Here is a 10,691-nt window from a genome sequence, read left to right on the forward strand (position 1 = left end):
GGGAGCGCGCTCTGCACGAATCGCAGATTGTACAAAGTGGTCTTTAATTAAAAAAAAGATGAAGGATATCAAAAAAGAGAAAAACCTTACGCATACAATCCTACGTATTTTAGAAATAATTAATCCCCTCGCTCTTTTTATGAATTTCACTTAATTTTATGATAATTTCTACATAAAAAGTCATTATTTTGTCATTAACACAAAACAAATCAACACGTGCACCTTTCATTTTCACTTTTACATTTTCCGTTATTTCATCATCAAAGATATATATATATATATATATAGAGAGAGAGAGATAGATAGATAGATAGATAGATAGATAGATAGATAGATAGATAGATAGATAGATAGAAAGATAGATAGATAGATAGATAGAAAGATAGAAAGATAGATAGATAGATAGATAGGCAGACAGACTACACCCTTTCAACTGAAATGGAAGTGCTGTAATTGCAGTATGTTGTATGACTCTTGTTTTTGTTTTGTTTTATATCTGAGTGTTTGTATGCATTTTATAGTTCTCTTTTAAACCTTTATACCTTGTTTTATTCATTTATATGGTGGCACATACGTCGTTTTTATGCATTTTATTGTTAAACCATTCTAAAATTTTAGAGCATCTTTAACTTGTCCAACATAAAATCAATTGCAGCTGAAGCAGGACTAAAATAAGTAAAAGTGGATTATAAGACTAAATTAAAAGTTCAGTGCAAGTTGAAGTCCTCGTTCTAGTATTTGTTGTCCATAAGATTATAGATTAACTGGTGGCCTTGGATTGTCCATACATGTGAATATGAGTGTTTGCGTCTGTTTGTCTGTTTCTGTAAATTCACATTTAAAGTGTTTTCAAAAACAACGCTCATTGCATTTTTCTTCTCAGGTTTCATATCCTTCAAACAAATCCAGCAAATGTTTGCCTCAAGAAATGGCCTGAAGAGTGAGGCTATGCGATTGAGTCTTGATGCTCGATACATGTAACTGGCTTGGAATAAGATTAAGAGGTCAGGTTTCTTCTTTAATAGTAATCTGGGCATGAGGGGGGATGCAACAACACTCCTGTCCCACAGTTTTGGAGGGGATGAGAGAGTGGATGGGGGGGTGGGTGGGGGGTGTAGGATAGCCTGGGATTACAGAGAAGGATTGGTTATGTAAGTGCATTGTCCCAGTAGGCCCGCTGCAGCCAGAGCGCATGGGAGGGCAGGAGACACTCAGACGGCAAGAAAAGTGAGGAAAAAGAATTCAGTGAATATAATCCTGTTGTCTTTTTGTGAAGTGTGGCTTTAAGTCACTTTACTGTCATCGCACCAGGTGTAGCAGCTCTATTGTCGGAGTTTTTCTGGTGTTCATAAATCAATTGCACAGTAGACCACTTTTAGAAAGATATTTGCTGCATGAGGAAGTGTATCACACTTTTGTCAGGTTGCTTTGAAAGGCATTTGGTTTGTGACACTTTAATGATTTAAAGAAATGTAAATGATAGCGAACTGGCATGTTGTCGGTGTGGACTGAAGTAATCCCAATTCTTTTGCTCTTTGAACAACAGTTCATTTAAGCATCTTATTTTTTCCTTATTGGGCTGCACAGATGAAAGTAGTAAATGTTTTTAAACACTTGTTGTAACTGTTTATTATAAACAGAAGTATTTTTAGGTCTTTTGGCTTTTACTACCTTGCAGTGGTTCATTATTCTGATGGGCTGCCCAGTGGTGTAGTGATTATAGTCTTATCCAAAAGCCCAATTAGGAATCAGAGTTGGATTCATAACTGGGCTTGGGAGCCCTTTTGTGTGGAGTTTGCATGATTTTCCTGTGCATGTGTTCCATTTCTATAGTTTCCAGTCCAAAAAAATCAAGCATTTGAGGTTATTAATGACTGTAAATTACACATAAGAGTAAATTTGAGTGTGTTTGCTCTGTGATAGGCTAGTGACCTGCCCAGGTTGTATGAAAAGATAAACAGTTGGATGGATGCTGGTGATGGCTGTTTCCAAGAGGAGACGGTGAAGTTAAATGTGACCGTCTCGCATGAGGACCTTCTATAAGCAAGAACATCTTTCAGTCAGTCGTAGGTGTGCTGGAGATAGCTAATTTTAGCCCACTGTCCTCAGTGCGGGAAAGAAAGCTAGTAAGTAAGGGATGGCTTTGCAGGGAAAGAGCAGTGAGGAGAAAGTGGGTGAGAGGATGATGAAGTTGAGAGAGAGAGAGAGAGAGAGAGAGAGAGAGAGAGAGAGAGAGTAAAGGGATCCAAACCAAAGAGAATGTTAAGCTGTACTGGTATGCTGGAGGAATCCGAATATCTTGGTTGGACATAACATCATACACATACCTTTGTTTTTTCTTTTCATGAGTGAAAAAAGGGAGAAAAAAAAAAAGGTAGTGGAAAGATGCTTGAAATGGTCAACGTAGGTGGCCTGAACTGAGAAGGAAATACAGAAAACTGAGTCAAGGAGAAAGAGAGGAAGGAAATGCAAGACAAAGGTAACATATGGGTTGATGTTTGTCAAAAGAGACGGTGGAGGGGAACTTTGAAGAGGAAAGGAGGAGAGCAGACAGTGATGATAGAGAAGCATCAGCAAATTCCAACCATAACAGTGTTTGGCAACCTATTGTTGTCCTGAAAATCAAAGTCTCCGAGGCTCAGTACGAAGACTTGTTTGATCCTGAGATTCTTGTGGAAAAAACCTCGACCAGACTGGTTGAAATCTCCACCCTGCAAACGAAAGCTCAAGCTGACTGTATGGCAGCCGAATTGGGAAATAGTTGAGTTCGAGGCAGGCTGCCATCACAATGGGAGTATGCATGAATGGTATCTGGAGGAGCATTGACTCTTTAATACTGTTGTTTTCATGCAAGACCAATGTTCTTTCCTTGATCATGTCAGGAAATAAATAAATGAATAAATAAATAAATAAATAAATAAATGTCCAGAGCTCACATTATCGTTAAATATTCAGTATGTCACATTGATGTGGGCAGGACATTTTACAGCTACACTGATACATAAATACTTACCAGCTATCTTGACAGTGGAGGAAATCAATATGACTCTCAGGTTATTTCCCCGAAACGTCAAAGAATTCCTGTGACTTTTGAACATCTTGAGGCCGCTTTGCGAAACTGAAGCGTGTGCAAAGTACACAATGCCTCACATGATAGCAGATGAAGAATTGGACCCTCAAAAAGAATGGACAACCGGTCGTGTATTTAGATAAGTAGCTTTAAAAAAAAAAAAAAAAAAAAAAAAATTAAATCTGTCACATTACATAATTCCATGTATTTCCTCTCACCAGCTCACCAGCTTGCAGCCTAAAGTCCTGTGGCTCTCAAATAACTTTACAGTGGATTAATGTAATTATGTGATTATGAAATCTGGTTATTAAAATACGGTCCACGGGCAGTGATCAAAGCCCTGCTGCAGCACTAACAGCATTGTCTGTGTCTTTATGGCCACATAACTACAGGCTTGTGTCGGACACACACACAGGGCCAGAGAGCAACGAGAGAGGCAATTAAGGACAGAGTCTGACTCAGAAAAACAAGGAGAACAGTGGCACAGGCTGCATTTTGTGTTTAAGTGGGATCATTAAGAGTGGAAAAACCACAAGTCTATAATGGGAACCAGTGTTTCTCCATTTTCTGTGGAGCAGAAACAGTGGAGGGCTCAATCACATCCTGTGCGCGCCGCCTCACCGAGTCCTGTTTTTGCTAAATAGAGCGTCTCGCTGTTTACCACATCTGTGTGTAAAACCACAACGCCGAATACAACAGATTTAATATGAATGTACGTTATGAAAGTACACAAATTCAGCCGATCCGGAGTCATACGCCTTGTTGTCTCTGTTTCATTGTTGCTGTTCTCTTGGATGGAGGATGGGACCTTGACTTCGCCGTCTACCAGATCAACTTCTACGCTGCTTCATCGAACTCACGAGGAGCATCCGATGATCCCTGGCGACTAAGCTGGCAAGGGTACACCCAGTACAAGACCACCATGGGGCAAATACAGAGAGACAGGCAATCTTTCACCCGCAGTCACATTCATGCTTAAAAGCAACCTAAAGTCACAAATAACCTCGAACACATGTTTTTGGACTGTGGGAGGAGACCAAAGTACCCAGAAAAGAAAAAAAAAAAAAAAAAAAACACCACACATGCAAAGTACAAACAGAATGGCCCCCAAACTGGGGATATTCTTGCTATGAGGCAAGAGTAGGGCCTGCATCCAAATACCATGTGTATTAAAAGGCCGAAGAACAGGAAAATGGAGCTTGTGCTCTGGCAGCTAGTCATTACACAAGTTAGACCAAAACCATGTTAACATTAACCTTCTTATTCAAGCATTTTCTCTCAGTAATTAAGGCTCTGTTCACACAACAACGATGGACTAGAATCAGAATTGTTTTCAGAAAATGTCACATTTAGAAGGCCGTAGTTTACTTGTGTGCTATATTTTTCTTGCGATACAACCACCCGCACATGCACACAAAGAACAGTCCAATGAAAACACGCAAGCTCTTTTAGACTCCCTTTCGTCATAGTATAAACCCACTCAGTTTCCAGATGATGGTGTAGTAAATGTACACTCTGTTGGAGAACCAATGTTATTACGAGAACTTGGTGTTGCATGTCAGCGCCCCCTGCACTGTGAAAAAGCGAAGCTGTCCAGTCACAGAAAAGCACGGAAACGCACTGAAGTGACAAAAGATCAATGGCTTTGTTTTAGATTGAGGGACATCAAAATGGGAAATGCAAGAAGAAAAAATAAATAAATAAAAAAAATGTGTGTCCTGGACCATTTTAAATGTTTGCTTTGCTGCACAGATAAAAGCTGATCATAGTGTTATAGAAAGACATTTTTCGCCTGAAAAGTTGTATTATATGTATGAACATCTTGTTTCTCTAGATTCATTCCAAACACCACTTACTAGAAGATTTAAAGTCCCCCGAAATCTGGAGTTTCTCAACCTTCAGGTCAGAAGCTCATGTATAACAGCCAAAATATCTGTCCAGCATCCAGATGTTTTTTTGCATGCTAAAGCCTATCACTGCAACACAAAGCACCCCTGTCTGGTTCAAATTAACTGCTTCCCCTGTGGGAAACTCTCCTGGAGCTGATTTTTCTTTTTTCTTTCTCTTTAGGCGAAAGCTGGCCCGCATATGAGACACATCAGTACTTTCCACTGCAGTCGAGGAATAACTCCTGGACACACACATTGCTAGAGCTGGCAGGGCACCTGTAACACAAGCCACAAGCATTTGCATAATGACGCAAAGCTGCAGGACGCGTGCTGCATGTGTGATGTTGCACCTAATATGTGTTACATAAGTGTTCCTGGAGTCTCTGGGGGCTTGGTCAGTCTAATGAACGTTGCAGAAACAATATGAGATGCACTCCTGGTTTGGATTAATAAGGCTCAGTATTAGCCTTGTGTCTTTGCAACAATATTTGGATGCAAAAGTTTTATTTTTTAACCCTAACATTTCATACATATAAATCGTATGTACACTATTATAAACACAGTTCATGTATTACATGTATTATATGCACAATGCACATATCCCTAAATCTGTAATGTATTTAAATTCATTATTACTACATATGGACACAACATTTGGGGTTAATTTGAACTTAATTATATCTATTTCATTTATTTATGAATAAAAAATATTTTGTATATATTATATTATATGTATTTGATTGTTACTTTCTAAAAAAAGTACTTTTTTATACCTTTATTCAGATAATTAGTATTAGTATAATAGTTCTAACATGTTTAAATAAATAGATTATTAAATAAATGGAAGCTAAAAAATGTTCCATATTATTTTTGGAGAAGGGGTGGGATTTAATAAGTTACACGTCTTCCCACTCCTTTTTCGGACAACATAATTAACAACCTAATTAATAACAAAATTCTCTTCACTGTTGTTTTGGCCCGAAATATCTTTGGTTGATTGGTGTGAATTGTTGATTTTGATATTTGATCTTGAGCATGTTTGATTTTTAAAAAATGAAATGAAATACATACATACATTCAGCGTACATTTTTATATAAAAAAAAAATACAATTATTATTTGCTCAATCATCTGATTTATTCACACAACATTCATGGAACCTCTATGTCCTTCTGGTGTTATATATTGCACCCCGTAGTCCACATACTTCCATCATGATGTTTCATCATTGAAAAAAAAAAGAACAACATGCAATTAATCCTATAAATCATTTTTGATAGATGAACTTTTCTACCTCTACATCATCAGTAAGGCAGTATTCTTTTGAGAAACCTGATGTTTGCATGCAGATATTAATGTCTGTCTTTGAAAGAAAATACAGAAATTGATCGATAAATATGCAAATAAACAAACAAAAGACAATTATCATGCAGTTATGTCATAGTTCAGACTCTACAGGATAGTTACAGGTTATTTCTGTGATTTGTAGATTATAATATAACGTCAATTTGCAAAGGTCCTTCAGTTATACAGGTTCATCAGATGTGTGCTGCTCACAATAACATTTGGTGGAGCTGATCACCAACCTTAATGCTTTAAAAAAAAAAAAAAACAACAAACAAAAAAAAGACGGTTTTCCTGCCTGACCAGGAGCAACAAACCCAACAGGAGAGTCGGGACGAGGCGGTTATGTTTTGCAGTATTTTAAGTAGCACTCCCCTTCTAAATATGCATGTAAGACAATACAGGGAAAGAAAAGCGGATATACATGAGGAGAGTCTCCTTCTGGTCCATGGAATCCTTCTCTGGTGTGTCACTTTGGGGCATGCAGACACAGCCTGAGAGAAGGTAGTTGATAATACTTCGGATAAATCCAGATCACTGGTTTACGTAGTGTGGGACAAATGTCAGCAGATACAGCATCTGTCTCCACTGACCTGATTACACAGTCTTTGTGCATCTGTCCCTACAAACACAAGTCTTAGTGTAATCTGCGATTAAAAAAAAAAAAATTCTTACATAAATTAGGAGTGATTCAGAGCTCAGCCTTGTCAGTACCAGAACTTGTTACACCTGTTTTATTGCCCTTACATTGACTCCCTGTCAGATTCTTTTGTTGATGTTGAAATTCTCTGAATTGTGTCTTAGTAAAACAATTTCTTTATCCTCAGAGAAAATTATGAGTCTCGCCGAGGATCTGAGAAGAAAGCTGTTTTCTTTTACATGCAGCCTTAACCTTTTGTCGACCTTGCGGCTTTGACGTTATCATCTATTTAACTGTTCTTACGCGTCAATCCTTCCTGTGTGCTTAATCAATTGCAGTCTTTTGATTTGCAATTTGTGTTCTTTCACAAGTTGTTTTTAAAAGTTCTGCATTAAGATCGAGGCGATCCCGGCTCTTTATGAAAGAAAGGAAGCATAAACCGGTCAAAAGGAAGACACAGAGAGACAGACCACTATTACACACACCCACAAGTCACTGATAATGTTAAAAAAAAACCCCACTTGGGTTTGATCTAAGGTGTGCAGATTGTGTGTCAAGAGTGTTGACCACTACACCTCAGTGAAGCTTGTAAACTGCTTTTTTGCATGTGAACAGTGGCTAGTGGCACAGTCAAACACTGTTCAGTGCAGTTTTTTGTTTTTTGTTTTTTTTAATTCAGGCCATTTAGATTCTCCATATTTTTGTGTGGGAGAAAAACCAGAAAACCTTGAGAACACTCTGTGAGAAACCTCTCATCGGCCAATGGGAAGCAGTAATCACAAACATCCAGTTTATAGAATGCAAGACTGTGAGTTGAAGACTCTAAAAGGATGAACACCTTCCTCCCAACAAGAGGTGATGAACTGTTTCCTTTCTGATTCATGGTTTTTAAAAACAATATTATTATCTTACAGTCTCCAGTACTGTGCTCCTATCCTCTCAATCATTTCTGTTCTCAATACTGTAATGCATTTGTTATGGATTCACTTTTTTTTTTGCTCTGTGAATTTTGTGAAAAAAAAAAAAAAGTACTAGGTAAAAGTAAAAGGTACTAAGTTTTTAGGGCATAAAACAAGAAACAAGAAGAATATGGTCATTTATCCTCTAAAGGGTTAAATGATAAATAGCACATTTTTATCATCACTGCTAGTCGGTGATTATCTTGGTGTTTATGCGAAACTAAATGATCAGGAATCATCTTCAAGGACACACATGAAATGTGTGAAGTCTCCACCCCTCTCTGCTGTATTTAAGGGATTACCTCAACGGCCAGCAAAATTACACATCTTCAGGCCACAGAGCAGAACTGTGCATTTTGAGCCACCACAATCACTTATTCATAAGACCTGGCTTTTGTCAGGAGACATCATCTTCTATTTTTATCTCACTGCAAGTGCAACAAATTGCAGGCGCTGAGCTGTAATAGACTTTGATGCTGCTGTGTAATAAATCTAATTGACAAAATGCTGCTCACAAGAGCTGCAGATAAAATAAAAAAAAGGTCAGGCTTTTTAACACATGGGTTTATTCAAGAGTAAAAGAGGCCGTGAATTCAAACGTACAGCTTATCTCTAAAGCTTCACTTCTTATCAGTCGGCCCTTTGTTAAGCTCTAAATGTGATGAAATGGTGTGTAAATTTGTCTGCAAAAACAGCACTATGATGATGTCAAAATATTAAATATTAATAGTTGCTCCCCCCCCCTCCAACATAACAAGTGTTACATTAAAAAAAAAATTTAATTAATTGAATAGACAGAGTTTACACATATTTGGATTCTGGTGAAGCCAAACACTGAACCTGCTGTTTGACAGACAGTGCCGACAGCAGACGAAAGCCATTACTATAGCGAAAACAAGTTCATGCATACTGACACCTAGTGAATAATCAGGAGAAGTGAAGGACGTGGGCTTCAAAAACTGTTAAGACAAGACTTGACAAGCTGTTGCATTATGAAATGTCGGCCACAATGAGAACTTCTGATCCAAGACTGCCTGAACTTTTCGAGAAGATTTCAAATATTTATACAAGTCTAAATAAAAGATCACATGTGGCTGCAAGGAGTCACATGCATGTGAACAAAGTCTTCAATGTATGATGTGTAGATGCCAGTGTAATAGATTTCCCAGCAAAGACGGAAATTTATAGAGATGTGCAGATCCTCAGTGGAAGTCTTCAGCAAGCTTCTTTTTTTTTTCTGGTGAGTTTATTCTTACGAAACATTTCATGTGTGGGTTTTATAGTGAGACGCTAAGTTGGAAGTGGTCTGGAAGATGGGCAGGTGAAGGTTTTGGACACAACACTGAGCAAGAAGAGGAAAAATTATAACGATCAAAAAGAATATTCAAGTCCAAAGTGTTTATTTCACTGTGCACGTGTCTCGACAATAACTCTCAAATCTCAATGAGGCTTTTGAGGTAGTTTTCAGTGATGAAATATTGGAAGAAAGGTGTGGGGTCAGAATAAAGAATCCAGCCGTTCTTCTTTGAACACACACAGCTGAAGGACATTAACTGCAAACAAAATCCATGCTCTTCATCAGTCCAGTAGAAAAGCAGGGATGTGTCCACCTTTGAAAGTCACAGTGGGGGAGCTGCCGTTTCTTATCTTTATTTCTTTCCCCCATGGCGATGAAGCACATCAGGTGAAACCACTCAGTCACAGGACGAAGATGGGTCAGCCTCTTCATGAAAACCGAACATCTGTCTGGAAACAGACGGAATGTGACCGATGGGTTAGGGTTAGTCTGTTTGTCTTGATCGAGATACAAATCTGGATGTTGGGACAGTTTTCTCATTCATTTGCTATGCTGGGTTGTTTCAAAGTGTTTTGTATGTGAAGATGGATTGGAATGATGGGAAACATGAGTCCAGTCTTGCTAATCTCTATACAGAATAATACCAAAATGTAAAACTTGGACATAATGATTAAAGCAAAGCAATCTGAGCATTGTAATTAGAATAAAGGAAGTTGATAACATCAAAGTCATTGAAACTCAGGGGCCACATTCATTCATCTTCCATGCAGCTTTATACAATTTCAGAGTGACGGGGTGACGGCGTGCACCCTGGATGGGTCACCAGTCCATCACATGCAGGGCAAACAAGACACACCATTCACAGTCATCAATTGACCCGAGACACATGGTTCTGGATGGTGAGAGGAAACCTGTCCTAAACCCATCCAGAAGCTGGACTTGACATGGGTGGGCAGGATGTGATGAATTCAACCGATGGAGGCGAGTCCAGGAGCCACATTCAGTGTAAACTTCATGCCACGAGAGGCTTTCTGATGACCGTAGTTAGATTCAAGTGTTGAACATGCAGGACACGGGCCCTCGAGGGAAAAACAGAAACAAAAAGGTGGCCAGCTTGCACTGCAGGATCACCAAGAACATGAATTAACAGAGCATTTTAAGTAACTTTTAAAAGGCTGCCATACAGCGGAGGTATACTTTGGATGTATTAAAACTGTGGCATGTTTGAGTAAACTGCACAAAAAACACTTTCAGTTCAGGGGAAACATGCAGCACGATGTCATCTTGAGTGGGTTGGACCGGTAAAATAGTGTCATTTTAACCTTTAAATCTAAAGTTTGACTTTGTTTTTTTGTTGTTGCAAAAATAGACATTTGCACTACAGCAAACAATTACTAAAGATTTCTGGAATCTCAAAGACAATTTTAATGAAACCAAAAAAAACCTCCTATAGCTGCTGCATGATGCATATTTTCACAAAACCAAAGAATTAG

Source organism: Blennius ocellaris (assembly GCF_963422515.1).
Source record: "Blennius ocellaris genome assembly, chromosome: 11".
In the NCBI taxonomy this organism is placed as follows: Eukaryota; Metazoa; Chordata; class Actinopteri; order Blenniiformes; family Blenniidae; genus Blennius; species Blennius ocellaris.